Source organism: Spodoptera frugiperda, chromosome 29, assembly GCF_023101765.2.
Source record: "Spodoptera frugiperda isolate SF20-4 chromosome 29, AGI-APGP_CSIRO_Sfru_2.0, whole genome shotgun sequence".
Taxonomy (NCBI): domain Eukaryota; kingdom Metazoa; phylum Arthropoda; class Insecta; order Lepidoptera; family Noctuidae; genus Spodoptera; species Spodoptera frugiperda.
In genome coordinates, this window is record NC_064240.1 from 4,865,692 (window position 1) to 4,881,549 (window position 15,858).

Here is a 15,858-nt window from a genome sequence, read left to right on the forward strand (position 1 = left end):
AAGAAATTGTCAATTACCACGACTTTATAGAAAAGTACATGTTTGTTTGAAAATAAGATATTTCTTTGGAAAACACGTATCTAAGCTGACGGTCACGTAATCCACACGAATGGTTATTGACTGGGATACGTGAGAATATTTGTTTAATATGCTACCTCGCTTACTTATTTGCAAGTGATTCAAACACTGGGCGTCGGTGCGTGTACACAGTCACTTAATATTTCCTAAATACGGAATCAGCAGCATGGAACATTACGTGTCTTAACGTAATAGATTTATTTCTATATTGGTCACACGCCGTTATAAAGTACTATGCACGTATTAATGCTGACCCAAATTCTTGGTAGCTCAACTATGCATTTTGATAAGTAGCGACTGTGATTGAGTTCCGATTAAATAATTGCAAAGTATCTCACAGTTACGTGAGCACTCGGAATGAATGCAGGGATTTTTCTCGTTTACAGCTTCCATTTTTATTTTTCTTACGTCCCGGGGACATTGCAACTGCAGTGCTTGTGGTCATGGCTAGACTGTTCGAAGGTTTTATTTGAATGAGACCGACTCAGTAATTAGTCACTGCAATAGACTCAAGTTTTAGTACTCTGCTCAAATGAGTTTCTGTTTTGCATTCTTCTTTTGTGTGTCTTTGTAGACAGAAGTAGAAACTGATAACGGACTACTGGTTTACTTAAAGCGGTTGTTTATCGACTCGCCAAGTACTTAAGTAGGCGGGCAAATTTGATTTCACGATACACATTCAGTAACAAGCATTGAAACCTGTTCACGGTGTACAGTTCTTGTATATTTATTTTTAGGGAAATATTCACGGCCGACGGATTCTCGGTAAGCGGGACTTTACGGTCAGACTTTTTCTCTTATTTCTTTATGTAAAAAACAAAAACCCGTCAAACATTGCAAAGTGAATTTGAAGAGAAACGAAATGTAATATCTCGCGAAGAGGATAAAAGAATTCCTTAGGAAAAAATATTCGTTTCTATAATCCCGTGAAGGGGCGGTCTGTGGAAGATACATCTATACATACGTATATTAAGAGAAATGGGGTAACTTATCATTGATATCTTCACCACGATGCTATTAAATCGACAACTAATACCATAAAACAGTAATATAGTTGTACGAGAGTTGCCAAAAGCATCCAATGACAATACATTATAGTTAATATCAGCTCAGACGCTGTAAATCCTAGTTGATTGAAGTATGGACATGCTTCAGAATAACTTTGGGCAATATTACCTTGAATACGTGCTTTGATATCTACCGTGTTGCGAGACACAATGACAAGACAACCCGTTTGCTCGTATAATAAGTGGTTCAACAGATTGTGTAAAGGCTTTGTACTCTCATTGAAGGCGTCGAAAGCGCTTACGAACGTAATTTTATTCATGAGCTGAATTGTCTTCTAGATAAAAATCCTCTTCAAAATGCATGTTCTTTTATACTAAGTCTGAGTTAGTTGCTAAACAATGTCTGTTATTACGGTTATCAATATTAATTGCTTAGTTGCTGTCGGTATTTGTTTAGAAAACTTGAGACATAAAAATTCCTGAGCTAGTCGAACCGCGTTCAATTATCTATTTAAGTTTTATCACGTATTGAACGGATGCCAACACACGCTTTGTCACATGCTTTGTACCTTCTAAAACGTATTTTAGCCGTAGTTGCTGTAGTTCGGTCTATTATATCGACATCAGACAACCTACAGCGAGCGGTGATTGCGGCAATTGCAGTTTCGTTCACAAGTTATTAGGAGCTTTATTTCGATTCCTGTAAGACCGGTTTTCTTAAGCAACGGCAAAACAAATGGAGGTCGAATGCCTTAGCAAAACGTTTATTAAATCGATATTTTTATGAAAAGATTTAATTTTTACATCCGTCACAGTTAGTTCGAAAAGTCTGATTCATTAATTCGCATTTCTATTAGTCACATGGATTGGTCGAAATTCTTTTAAAACTTGATCAATAAAACCAGTGTGTGTAGCCAGTATTTATATAATGAATCCACTTTATATTCTAAAGTTCAAGATTGTATGACACAACACAATAAGAATATTGTAGGATTGAAAGGTCACGTTTGCCTGCGATTTTATTTTGACAAGCTCTGAGAATATTTTACGTTAAGCAATAGTGGTTTATGGTTTATTTTATCGGTCCTTTCTGGAACGATGCTTTTAATATTACGGCTTTCTCTTTCTCCTTCAGGATGCTAAGTACTGACATACTTTACATGAGTACCCTTAGAATCTGCTTTTAGACAGATTTCGCTGATGGCGCTTTAGTCGTATAACACCTATTTACATTCGAACCATTTTAGCTTACACCAACTCTTCTAGATCTATCAATAAAACGTTCTTAGATTTCTTAATCAACCTCTCACAAATCCTATTAGGGCTAATGTAAGTATTCTATGCAGGAATTTATCTTTAGGTTCGTCAACATAGTGGCATTATGTTCGCATTCCTACGAAGCGAACGACAGTAGGCCTTGCGTCCACACAAGGTCATTTGTGAAGGGAGACTTGAAATAGGGTCGACGCTCTATTTAGAATTACGACTCGATATAACTTCCTATTTTTTATTACTGTTTTTTCTATATCCTTTTAGGTAAATAGAGCTGATTAATTTACGGTGTTCGAAAGTATTGTAGTTGTCAGTTTCGACATGTTACTGACTGTTTGTGCCATCTATGTGTCTGCTATTATGGAGAGAATTTGTTGTATGTAAGGCATTATTTTTGATACCGCAGGCTAACTTAACAATGTTAAATAAATTATGCAGATATTTGTACCAACCCTGAGCGAAGCCTACGTGTCTTTGAGCGTATTCTAGAACCAATATTAACGCCTTCTCAGCTATTTGAACCTACTTCCTTGTATTTATCTGCAGCTGCCTCAGAACAGGTTTTCGACAACAAGAATAAAAGATGCTGCTAACAAGAAATAAAAGAGAGGAAACCCAATTATACTTTTTTGCTCGACCTGGGTATCGATCGTCCCTGGAGGTTACAATGAGTCAAGGAGACCGCTACAATGTAATATCGAAATAAATTAGACATACAAATGTATCAGTAATGCTATCTACAAACCATGTCGGAACGGCGGTCAGGTTATCGCTGACGCCCACATGCAACAACGTATACAAATAATACTTTTTGCGATACTAGTTCATTAAACGAGCCTTGTCTAGGTAATTGAATACGACGGTGCATAATGCAAATCTTGATTGTTATTTATCTTTTATACATATAATAAAACTGTTATTGATCGCTGTCTGTACACGGTAAATAGATTTAAAAAATATAATGGAAGCCTTTTATATCTCAAAACAATGCTTTTCCATTTTATCTGTATGTCTGTTTGTCTGTTTGTTTGACTACGCTAATCTTAGAAACTAAAGATTTCCCGAAAATCCTAGGCAGAAGCTAGTACAAAATAAACGCAATAGGACTATTACTATCTACTAATAAACTCTAGGATCTAGATGTATAAATAAACAATTCAGAAAACAAAGTCATCTATGAGCCCGATTCGCAGAATATTCTTAATAATGTCTAATCTCCGAACACATCCAATACTCACGATCGTTCTATATTTGCAGTACAATAAGCTCCACCAATCCCATACAAGTAAGTGTAAACTGCTCCTATGTCAGTCTGAATTGCCTATAAATAAAGATGACATTGGATATCGTTGGATTCGGAACGATTGTTCTACATAAACGATATTGACTGAACTCAATCTGTTATTCATGCTGGGAGAAACTTCTGATCAAGGTAACTTACTTACGTAACAATATTGTCCTTCTATTAAAAGTGGCACTAACTTTAATTAAATTTCTTTGATTGTTTTAAAAATACTCTCCAAGTCAAAAGCCGATGCAGAGCTGAGGATTGTCTAGTGGGTTACCGGGGTTTCGGCTTGAAAAGCAGGAGTAGGAACCGAGTGGGTTTTAGTGAGTAAGCGTCTAACACTCTCTCTCGCTTCGCCCAAGATGGGAGAAGTCAAGAAAAGAAAAGAAAATAACTTTTAAAAAATAGTACGAAAGTAAATCCATCTAACGCGATGGACGGATTTAAAATACGTAGTCTCCTTCACGCTATAGTAAATGAGCAAGGCAGAGCTCAAAGCGATCAAATAGAATCAGTAGCTACCCAAGTATCGCACGGCCACTCGCCGCTGCGACAGGTCGACCGACCGTTACACAGAGATTCCACGGCGTTTCCTAAATAATGCCACTTGAATGCGAGATGGCACGAATGCAAATTAACAAGTTTTGTATGTGGACCGGCAACCGTGGAAATTCCAGCTATCAAAGCAAACACTAGATTTTATGTCTTTAAGGATTAAAATACATTAAAAAATGTTTGTATATGGCGAATCTTTAATATTACATTTTTATATTCTATGCCACGCTACTATAGTTCTTGTTGTAGTTTGAGTTTGATTGACAGATGTTTTATTAATATTATTTGGATTAAAAAAAATGTCTTCAGAATCTCAAAGTTAGAATGAAAGATTCGTTTAAGTATTTTCTCTCAACTCTTTCTGAGTGTTAATGAAGAAATTGTTTGTGTAAACATCCCACTGATCAGTTAGCAAAATATTAGCATTTACTAGAGTCGTCTCTTGAAATGCTTTTGACAAATTATGTTCGTTAAAACGGGCCACTGCACTCAGTTGCTTTAGTAGATTAATTTCGGTTACAGCATTCGAAAAGGAAGGTCTTTCTGCATTTAGTTTATTTCAAGATCGCGCCTTTAATTTAAATTTTGTTATGGCTGGATTATATAACCTTTGGCTTCATTTATTACTTTTTTGTAAGTCTCATTGTTATCAAAAATAATATCTATTCTAACCTTTGTTTAGCCTTTGTCATTTAAAATTGTTTCTGCCTTCATTATAGCATAATTATGCATTGTTTCATTAATATTGTTGATTTTAATTGTGGTGTTGATAATCGTTAAGATCTTTTTAAGTCTGCTGCACAAAATAAATGCATCGATGTAATTTTCGCTGACATCTGCCGACGTCTGCATCTGATGACTACGAGTAGTATTACTTTTTGCTGCTCTTGCATTTTTTTTTTAATTTTGTCAGTAATTGCCAAGAATACAATTTTAATTAAGAAGTTACCATTAAGTTTTTATTTGGTATTATTTTTCTCGTGTAAAATGTGTCATATCTACTAGGTGAAGACTTGAATTAAAACAGTTTAAGCTATCTCTGGCTTTACTCTATCTAAATTGTAACGAGTTCAACATTGGAATTTGAACTTTAGAACCTTTGAAATAGTGTATGTTTCACTATCGTCAACTGATAGGAAACTGTACTTTCTGTTCAGTAGTTGTATTGAATCGTCGGAAGCGTATGCGGAAGCGAATTCTCTCTAGATAATCGAATTCATTAACAGCCTTTGAGCTGTCGTAAATAGAGCGGAAGCTCTAACTTAGTCGCCGTGAAAATATTTTTATTTAATTAAAAACATGATGTAATGAGAAAAAAATATATAAAAAATAAAATAAAATGCATAGAAAATACTAGAGATCAAAACAGCAAAAAGTTTCGATCCTGCCAGGATTCGAACCTGGAATCTTCTGATCCGTAGTCAGACGCGTTATCCGTTGCGCCACAGGACCACTTGTTTGTGTTGCCAAAAAAGTTGATCAAATTAGACTTATGGTGACGTGTACACTGTCAATGTTGTTCAAAGAGACAAGATTTGGAAATTGATTTACCAAGGTTGATTTTCATTATTACACGTTCGGTCATGCACGACACGACACGACATTAGCACCGACCATGTTTTGTTTGTCCAACAATTTTTAGACAAAGTGACTGGGTTTGATTAACTCGTTTATGTTTTACAGTTGAGTGTAATAACCTTAGTTTTAAAATAACCTTTACTTGTGTTTCAAGTTAATATTTTGACCTTTTCATTTCTAAGAATATGTTTGAAAAGTAATTTTTTTCTGAGAAAGAAGATTTTAAAGAAATATAGTAAGTTTTGTTTTCTTGAATTGAGATTGTTTTTATTGAAGAGAAATATTTTTCACGTTCTTCTACCTCAAAACATATACATAAAATAATTAAGTACATTAGGTCACATTGGCCAAGCCTCTATATTCTTTACATAATATCGGAAGCCCTTTAAATTAATCATTTATATATTTCCGTAATAATCAAATCATTATTACCATCCATTTCCATTTTGCATAATAAGTATATGTATATACCTACCTAAATTAATAACTTTCACTCACACTGAAAACTTTCGAAAAATATATCCCTCGAACATGTATACTTGATGTTTAATTACTTAATTGTCGTAATATGGTGAGTCGTAACGTGTATTTATGCAAACATTAGGCCGGTGAAGTTTCTCTCCGAATTCTTAATTTGCAAAATTTACCATTCATAAAACCGAGTAAAAGTTACATACATTGAAATCGATTTCATTTGAACAGTTTTATTGTTTTATAGTACCGCACGTTTCCTATTATAAGAAAATATTCGTATTCCAGGTCGCATAGCAAGTAATGTCGGGTGTGTTGAAAGCTGCGCACGCGACTCGAGCGCGCATGACCCCCTTAGCACTAACGGGCTGGTAACCGTTGGCTCGACTCACATCTTCAAACGTATCGCTTTGCGGTATTAGCCGCTTGTGTTATATAACAAACCGCATTGAGTAATTTGAGGGTCTAATGTGGGAGAGACCTTAGAAAATTTCGAGAGTTGTTATTGATATTTGTTCATTAGCGAGAATTTCTTTTGCGATGCTTGTGCAAATATTGAGAAAGTATTGGTAGTGAATGAAGTATTTGAAGTGGTAGCAGTGACTAGCGTATTGACTAGAAGCTAACATAACAACTAGGTACTTGAAATAAGTATTCAATTTGTCTTAAATATCCAGTCGCCATTCGATTCTGTCTAAGATACCATAGATACTTCATTTCAAAATCGTTTGCAGCCAACTCTAAAATTAGATATGACGTCGAGAACCAACCGGCGACCGGTTGTCATAAATATTAACGAATTCCACCACAAAGTTCGGACACAAACCGAAGAAACATTGAGAAAGAAATTTTTACATTGAATTCAAACAAGTAAGAACATTTATTTAGTTTAATTCTTTCGACGAGATTTTTTGCAACAATTAGATACAGTTTTACTTTGTGCAGTTTTTGCAATCATAGTTTTAATGCAAAATGCAGGTACTCTACTTTCCATGCGGGTCGATTCATAGCGTGGATAGTTAGAATTAAAGTGTCTTTAGGCGTATGTAACACTTTCTCTTTGAACACGATTTTAGTAGTATAATTACGGGTTTGATGTTTAGTCAAATTAGCATCATGATCTTTGAATGGAGTAATTGGTTCAATTTCTATGGAATTAAAAGTATTGCTTTAATGGGCGTCCAAATGTGTTGATGGGCTGTTATCCGGCAAATGGTTTTGAACACAATTATTACCAGCTTCTTGTGTTATGGTGAGAGTGTGGAAAAATGTTACGTGCACAATTCTCTGATGGCATAAAGTTACGTATTTTAATCTGTTACAATTTTACGATCTTTGATTGACAGTCACTTTCAAGTAATAGATTCAAACTTACTACGAAGCATAAAAATAATCTGAGTTACTTTAAAAAGCAAAAATAAAATGAAATATGATCTTGTTCTAAAATTGCTGTCAAGTCACAAAGAGATGCTTAATTCAATACAAAGAACGACGTGCCAATAGCTATAATATCTTCAAACTGGATGGCTCCGAACTTATTTATTTAGATTCTTACACAATGATCAAATAAAACATTATTTTGTCCTCAATGACCTGTCTGCTATTTTTTGCCAAACGTTGTTTATAATGCTCTCTTTGTTCGTAATTATAGAACAGCATGAAATATGCGCAGGTTTTTACTAACGTGGGATTTTAGTTCATCTTGTAATGCGTTATTATGAAGCGTTTCTGGTTTCGTCTAGTTCCTGATCATTGTCATTGTTCTTTTTGCATCGAGGAAGGTTTGACATGGTTTTTACTTGTTCAGATTTATTTCTCAATTGGTTCCAAGTTAGTTGGCAATAGATATTGTTTTGACACGTTTTTCTTTAATGATTTCTATAGAGTTGACTTGTTTTGTCATCTGTGATAATTACATCATCTGCAATGTGTTTGAATGCAATATTTACTCGATTCTCAGTATTCATCTGCAATTTTCTATTCATATCGTACACATAGAATTTTATTTACACGGGAAGATTTTCACGAATAACCTTCGAATCGAGTCGTAGGTATGAATTTCTTCCCAAAAAATGATTTATTCAACAGAGTGCGGCAACACCCTATCGGTACCACAAACCCAATTCAGTAGTAGGTACGATCGATATGGAATTGAATATTTTTTTTATCGTAATTAATTCTTTTTGTATATTTAATGGAGTTTGACGAATGTCATTGAACTCTTGGTGTTAATTTAGAAAAAATGTTTTATTAATGACATTTGACTTGGACACCTGAGCTATCATGTGAAAGGTGGTAATTTAAAAGCAGATATTTTGAATATGAATCGAATATACACTCATCGAGATTCTTAGAATGAAATTGCTATAAGCTAAATTATATTATACATATGTATAAAAATTAATAATAATTGTATGTTATACTAACTGAAAACTCGAGTCCTTTAATTTAATCTTTTAACTTTTTCTAGCAATGGTTCTGTTATTATTTACCTTTAGTAGTCAACAGTCTTTGGATGATCAGGTTGCTGATCAGATGTCAGAATCCTATTCTCCTGTGCCAAATATGAACCACGTTGGCACTGTTTGGTGCTTTGGCACTAAGTGTAGAGATCACGAGCTTAGTTTATTTATCTCTATACCTATATCTGTCTTCCTAGATTAAATTATTGTCAGTAGGAATTAAGGCTTGGCCCCATCTTACAAGTCAAATTACAGTTGCACATATTAATTGGTCTATAGTTTTGAATCTGTTCATAACGTCAAGAGATGTTCGTTTGCAAATTGCATGCATTAAGATAATTTTTATAATTTATGAAAATAGATGCGAGGGATGCACTCAGGCGCATCGCAAGTTACTGAGGTGACGAGGGAAGTGAGGGGGGCGGCTGCGGGGGAGGAGGGAGACCGGTCCAACCTCGTCACTAGGTATACTCGCAGTGTCCCCGTTTACCTCCAGTTCATGTTTATAGTGTAATCATTTAGATTTTAAACTATACTGAACGTGCACTTCATTAAAGTTTTAACTTAATTAGTTGTTATGATTACTAGGTTGTTAGAAATCTTATTCCGTTATTGGATTGAAGAAATTATTGATATAAAAATGGTATTAAAAAGTCTCGTGTGAATTTAAAATTTGCTAAATTATAACAGCAATTAGACGCACGGAAGAACATGTTTCCTCCCAGAATTAGTGGCTGTTGCCGCGTACAGATCTCTCAGATTAGACGAAAACACGTAAATGTAATGATGATGATAAAGCTGAATCCCACTATTATCCTATCCCAGATAAAAGTTAAGATAACGACGTGCTATAACAATGTAAAGTGTTTCAGATGTAAGACACTCAACGGAGCGCGTTGATGTCTTCCGTTTGTTCGCGTAATCTCGAGCTTTTATTATCACGAGCATTTCGGCAGTTACCTCAATGTTTTGTTAACATTTGTATTCATTGACAACGACGTAACAATCCCATAGAACGCTAGAGTCAAACACCTCAGCCGGAAGAAAGTTGTCGAGCCGAAAGCGGTCTCTCGAGATTGGAATTTTGGTCGGACACGTATTACTGACATACAGCCGGCGCGCCCACCTGCTAGTAACCACACCTGAACCAAAAGTGTGTCAACATCGCTGACTCCTCGAACTCGACGATCGATCGTCACAACTTTCACATTACCTTAAATTAACACTCGACTGAGCTAGCAATGATACATCTAGATAATACGGAAGATTTAGGCTGCACCCACCTTTTGCACGCCGCGGGGCGTTCCAACTAAAAATCCGGTTAAGCACTATCAGGGGTTGGGGTTAACGCACGGCCACTGTGCTTGTACACAATTCACAACACTTGAGTCACAAGGTTTGCCACATGTCGGCAGGCCGGTGCGGTCGCGACGGCCGCCAAGTCAGCACTAAGGCTTTCTTCGAGACGACAGGCGCGCGTGCGCAGGTAAGAATGAGACTACGGTTACCTACACACCGGTACGAGCGCTGCGCTAGTGTGCGTGAACGTCGCCCATCGATGAGTTTCAGTCATCGAACGTTACATTGAGACATTATTTATTTTTCATATTATAGTAATTTGAGGTATCGATATTTTCTTTGTAAAATGAAAACGTGTATGTAACGGTTGTTCTGAGGCAATGGCAATGGAAAATATGACGTTATTTTTAGTACTGCTGTGTTAAATCTTACGCAGGTCAGGTAATTTTTCTTAATTTAATTCAACATTTTTTTACGTTTGATATGTCGACGTTTGGCCGCTATCTCGCTTGATGGTGAGTAAAAATATGGTTTTCGGTAAGCAAATATTTTCACTGCATTTTATTCGAGAGAAAAATATTTATTGAACAATTTAAATAACAAGGAACTATTTAAATAATAAACATTGCATTTGTTAACACACACGCTTGTTAAGACACGACACCCCAAACAAACCGTACCTAACTCGAAGTATATTTTTCAAACTCTAGTCTACTTTTTAAATCTTCAACAACTTGAACAGCGACGATTCCCCGTTCCACTATAACATGGCGCGACTCGGCAATCTCTACACACAACTACTAACTAAGCTGTTGTAGAGTTGTGGGTTACATATTTAATATTCAAGTTGACGCCAAAGACAACGGCATTCTCATACATGGTGACTTAGGAAGGCTAGAATTTAAAAAATCATCACATATGTAATAATATTATCAAAGTTATGTCTTTAAAAATGTATTTTGTAAAAAATGGGACATACATATTTTATCGTCACGTCTTTTATCCCCGAAAGAGTAGGCAAAAAACATTACTGTCACAATCAGCAAATAGTTCCAGATTTGTATTTGAAGCCTCCGTTTAGGCAAACAATGCCTGTGTTATAAGTCCTCTTCCAAAACAATATACGAGTAGGTAAGGTTCTAAATTGAGAGTAAAAAATGGGACACTAGTATAGAAAATTAGTATACTTTCCCTGAATTTGTATGTGAATAGTCTTTCAACAAGCATTGTAATAATACTTGAATATTATCCATTCAAAGGATGGCTGATGACTGCTAACTATTGTAAATTATGATGACTCATCTTACTGTAAAAATACCACAAAAAATTACCATTCAAAACTTGAAAGGTCAATGTCGAAGTTATTTATTTTTATATGTATTTCTCGCAGCATCTCTGTTTTGTGATTAAACAAGAATAAATTGGTAATATAGCAATATTAACAGTTAATATAGCAATATTACCATTTTCTACTTTAAGATTTAAAAATACATTAAAAAATAAATGGCATTAAACATAATATAGTTCTATATTGTTCCAATTAATGATGATTATTATTACTATAGTAAAAAATAGGATGCTTTAATGGCTTTTTAATTAAATAATTACGTCATCATATGAGAATCGTAACATAATTAATGAAAATTAGATAAATTGAGTAGGCGTAATGAAGATAACCTGCGATGATTATTTGGAAAAATAATACAAGAAGTACGTGTTATTTATACCGCTCGCTGCGGAATGGAATAGAAACGACTTTTTGCAACGACTCTATACATAGCATAGTTAACTTTATATTAATCCTTAATTCCTAAATTCTCCAATCCCTAACTCCCAAAAGGCAAAGTCCGGCAACGTACATATAACACCTCTGATGTTTCGTATGTTCATCGCATACCATCAGGTAATCTGTCTGTTCGTTTGCTGGCCTATCCCATAATGTTGTATTATCCGATTTCTTCAATATAGCCATTAGATCACCACAGATGGGGCCCAATAGGGCTGATGTCTGTTCCGGAGCTGCGGATTAACCGGGTAACTAGCGGGTTTACCGAGACTCCGGCTCGAAAAACTGGAGTAGGAACGGGGTGGTTTTTAGTCAGTAAGAGTCTGACACTCCCTTGCCTCGCCCATGGCGAAAAAAAAATTACTTATTTATATACGAGGAATAATAGCATCATGGTCACTTAAATCAAAACAACTCAAGTAAAAAGAGTCCATTGTACCGAAGTCCTCATTTTCACTTCCAAAACAACTTAGTTTACGAGAATAAGCGCTTATTCAAGCATTTTAAGTGGACCACGTGTGACAATAGGCTAAGAATGTGGTACTTTCTCCAAGAGTGACGTCACTATTCAGGCCGACGACTCATACTATAAGGATACCATAAACCACAGGACCGTTATGTAGAGGATGTACATAGCAATGGCGAATGACAAATCATATTTGTGTTTGTAAACAGGGCTATGTAACAGTTTATTAGAATATTTGTTGCCGCTACATGTGTTATTTCTTTGTCGATTGATGCTAAATATTATTTACATCAGTTGAAAAACGAACGTAATTCGGTTAGTATCCACGCTTTTCAGGCGCTTTGGTATTGCAGTTTTATAACGGAAAAATTTTGAAGTAACTGATTTTTTTTATGGTATAAGTCGGTAATCGAGCAGAAGCATCACCCGATGGTAAACCATCGCCGACGCCCATGAACACCTAAAACACCAAAGGCGTTACAAGTGCGTTGCCGGCCTTTTCGGAGTTAAAATTTTAAGGAGTGTTGAGGAATCGGTAACCTCACGCGCACCACAAAACACAACGCAAGTGTTGTTTCACGTTAGTTTTCTGTGATGTAGTAGTATCACTCCGGTCGAACCGGCCCATTCGTGGCGAGCATGGCTCTCTCACACTTAACGGCTTAACGGCTGTCTTGCTGAAGAGCCCTTTGAGGTTGGAAATTCGATAGTATTATTAGATTCACGTTCGAAATAGTAAATTTTCGACATTCGAACTATTCCAAAATGAAGTCTGAGAAATTCTAGGCTGACTAATATAGATCTTACCTTCCACTCACGCTTACATTTACAGACATGTACCTACAACTATCTTTGTTTATTATTATTGTTCTGATAACCGCCAGAGAGAATAACAATAAAGGAGAGAGGGCATGGGGACAGTATAACTAATTAATACTCACAACATCTGTGACCGCCAACAGGTGTTGTGTTTATGATAATATTGCAATAGACAATTGATTCCCACTATTTAGTTATCATTTGTTACATAATCAACCGGTTGTATACGTAAACTATACAAATACATGTGTAGTGTGTAGTGGCAATATACTATGAATCATAAATAGGTATGAGATCGGAGAATGAGGTAGAAATTTTAAATTACTGCTTTTTATTTTAACAAGTAATTTATTGGTGTGTGAGACCCTGAGTTGCTACAGGCTTAAAAGTCAGTCACATCAAAAAATTCATACGAGCAAATGATAACGTATCTATCCTCTTAATTAAAATGACACCAACATTGTTGTGAACTTCATTACAAACATAATATCCTTTTACGACATAAAAAACTACCTCTTTACCCTCCGTCACGGCTCGTTTACTGCAAAAATATACTAAAAGAAAACCTTATCTCACCAGAACGCAAGGGCTTTGCCGCAAATCTCTGAGTTGTGATCATGAATCAAAGGGGAAACTTTATATCTTCATAATACGTGATGTGTGACGTCACAATTTTTCCAACCCGCTCATTTCCTTGAACATGGGATGTGGCAGTACGATGACCTACATTCTGGACCCTGATCCCGATTAGGGACCCGGATGGGCCCAAATAACGAACCAAACGTACTTCGATGCTTTTTTTATGGCTCAACCATGAATGCTCATCCAACTTTTGTGGAACCGATACGGATCTAATACAGGAGTAGTTTAAAAGGTGACGTCATTTATACGAAATAGCGAAGAAAGGGAAAAATTGCAATATAAAGATAAAGATTTTGTGAGGTCCATAAAGTACGCACTTAATGATGGCAGCGAGGTATAAAGTGTGTGATATATGAACTGCAATGTGTTTGCTTTGTTACAAGTGCCTCACGATATTTTCGAAATAATAGGGAGTGGAGAGCATGGGGAATAAAATAGAACTCTGAATTTTATGAACAACAATAGACAAGGTAATAAAAATAAAAAATATGGACGCATACATTGAATAAAACATATCTAACCTAAAAACTTTGTTCGCCGGGCATATTGCAGCCGTAAGTCAATAGCTAATCCAGACAAAAACATTTCCCACGCAAACCTGCAAACGTTGGATAGTGGCTAAAAAGCCTATTGAATCCCGGGATCACGTCAACCGGTAACCGATCACCATAATTCACCGACTGTCACATCCTTATATAAATTGGACCCGTCCACTTAGCTGGATAATACTGGCGCAGGAAAAATACCCATGCGGGTTTGCTTACCACTTTAGCTTTGTATTTTGTTCATTATAAGGGTTTAAGGATATATCATCTACTTGAAAGTTTGACTTTTTGTAATTCTTTACGTTTTAAACATGAAATAAATCTTCGTCGCTATGTCAGCATAAATCCTTACGCAAAAATAAAGTCTTAGACAATGGTATTTGAAGTTTCACTGTAAAGATTTGATAAGAATTTTCAATTACTGTCCACAACATGAAATGATAAGCTCTATGTATTGTATTCTGACATAAAGGCCAAGGATTAGTGAAATAAGCCTCAGAAATTTCCCGGAGTTTCCACCATTAAAGGCCAGCGTACAATTTTAGATCTTGTGCCTTCAGGGATTTCCTGCACTCAAAACGTCGAGGCCGGCCCAACGTACGGAAACAAATGTCGCTAACACAAGTGAGAAAGGGAAGTTAGCTAACCCAGCAATTTGTTAATTACGAAGTTTGGTTATATTGTCCAAAAACTACTTTTACCTTTTGATTAGCTAATTATGTCACGGTAGCTCTGCCCGAAACTATCAAATTAGTTAATTTTGTGTTGCAATTACGTAAGGTTAATGCACCAACTTCAGCAATTAGGCGGCGCTGGAATATTTTCTAGTTTTACGTTTATTGTTGTGTAATCGACTGTTAAGAGGTTAATTTTATTGGATTGGTTATATCCTATTACCGTTATGAACACATGTACACATAAACACGTACATTATTACTAAGTTATACAAGTTGATAAGTGTGGGAGAGCCATGCTTCGGCACGAATGGGCCGGCTCGACCGGAATAATACCACGACCTCACAGAAAACTAACGTGAAACAACGCTTGCGTTGTGTTTCGTTGTTTGAGTGAGCTTACCGGAAGCCCAATTACCCCCATCCCAATCCTCGACTCCCCCAACAACCCTTAAATTTGTAACCCTCGAAAAGCAACAGGCAAAAAAGTGACGCAATTGTAACGCCACTTGTGTTTAGTGTCCATGAGCGGTGGCGATTGCTTACCATCATGTCATTCGTTTGCTTATTTACCGGCTTATACAAAAAACCCGCAAGACGTAAGGTGAGTAAATACTTAGTATGTATTTGTTTTGTCATCATAGAACATGTTTTTAATTTTGTGTACACTTAATGTACTAAACGGGCATGACAATCTAATAATATTTTGCGATGTTTAATCAATTAAAACCTCTTAGTAGTATAATAGGCTTTGTTAACACTTTACACTAAGCGTGGCCTGCTATGAATATGTAAACAGTTGGCCATTCTGATATTCTAGAGTTATCCAACTTTGCGGTAGTTTGGCACCCATTGGTAGTAACTTGTTCTTCTATCCAGCGAAAACTTAAGTTATTCTGCACTCTAAGTTACTCTC

General features: G+C 36.0%; 1 protein-coding gene and 1 non-coding gene across 4 annotated transcripts in view; both read right to left on the bottom strand.

Moving 5' to 3' along the window:
- LOC118268502 (sushi, von Willebrand factor type A, EGF and pentraxin domain-containing protein 1) overlaps window positions 1-10,180 on the bottom strand; it is a 79,678-nt gene extending 69,498 nt beyond the window's left edge. For 2 of the 3 annotated variants that reach the window (XM_035583027.2, XM_035583026.2), the window contains exon 1: window positions 9,995-10,180. The gene's annotated coding sequence lies outside the window, so the exon portion shown is untranslated. The remainder of the gene's footprint in view (window positions 1-9,994) is intronic. The other variant, XM_035583025.2, reaches the window with a different exon arrangement.
- Window positions 5,580-5,652, bottom strand: Trnar-acg (transfer RNA arginine (anticodon ACG)). The gene has a single exon. It is a non-coding gene; the product is annotated as a tRNA-Arg (tRNA).
- Window positions 10,181-15,858: the final 5,678 nt, after the last annotated feature.